Source organism: Fulmarus glacialis, unplaced genomic scaffold (assembly GCF_000690835.1).
Source record: "Fulmarus glacialis isolate BGI_N327 unplaced genomic scaffold, ASM69083v1 scaffold27716, whole genome shotgun sequence".
NCBI lineage: Eukaryota > Metazoa > Chordata > Aves > Procellariiformes > Procellariidae > Fulmarus > Fulmarus glacialis.
The window spans coordinates 14,003-14,627 of NW_009216630.1; the positions used below are offsets into that span (position 1 = coordinate 14,003).

The 625-nt window shown below is 63.5% G+C and overlaps 1 protein-coding gene across 2 annotated transcripts in view; it reads left to right on the forward strand.

Annotated features, from left to right (window-relative positions):
• PLP1 (proteolipid protein 1) overlaps positions 1-625 on the forward strand; it is a 7,231-nt gene that overhangs the window by 357 nt on the left and 6,249 nt on the right. The window lies entirely within an intron of this gene.

Below are 625 nucleotides of genomic sequence, written 5' to 3' on the forward strand. Positions count from 1 at the left end.
GGTCCCTGTGCAGTCCCCGGCTCCCCCCCGTTGTCCATCCCAGCCATGGGAGCTGCCAGAGGAGGATGCCTCAGCACACTGGGGACAGTGTTTTCTTTCCCAAAGTGGTTTTCTGTCCCTGTGTGCTCATGCGCTGTCTGTGGGGACAGATGCCATCTCCACAGCCGGTCCCACCTGAGCCCTTGCCACATGGGCTGGAGAGATGAGAGCTCCTGCCGGGGGCTGGCAGGAGCTGGGCGGTCCAGGCAGGACGCTGAGCACTGCATGCTGCTTGTGTGTCAGCAGCCTTGGGAAAACGGAGGCACTCCTTGTGCCTCTGTTTCCCTATTGATACACCAGAGCTAATACTTACCGGCTTACCCCCCAGGGCATCAGGGGTACTCTGTTCCTGGGGGTCCCATGGGCTGCCAGCACCCTGCCTCCTCCTCCTCCTCCTGTCTGCAGCGTCTTGTTTGAGTCCGGTGGCAGCTGCTGAGCCCGGGTACAAGGCCTGGGATTGTGTGGCACAAGGGCTCTTTCTCTCCTCCCTACCCCTCCCCAGGCTTCCCCAGCGCGGCTTCCCGAAGCCTGAGGGGCCAGAGCTGTGGCAGGGAGCCCGCCCGGCCCTGCTGCAACCTGGGGCGTG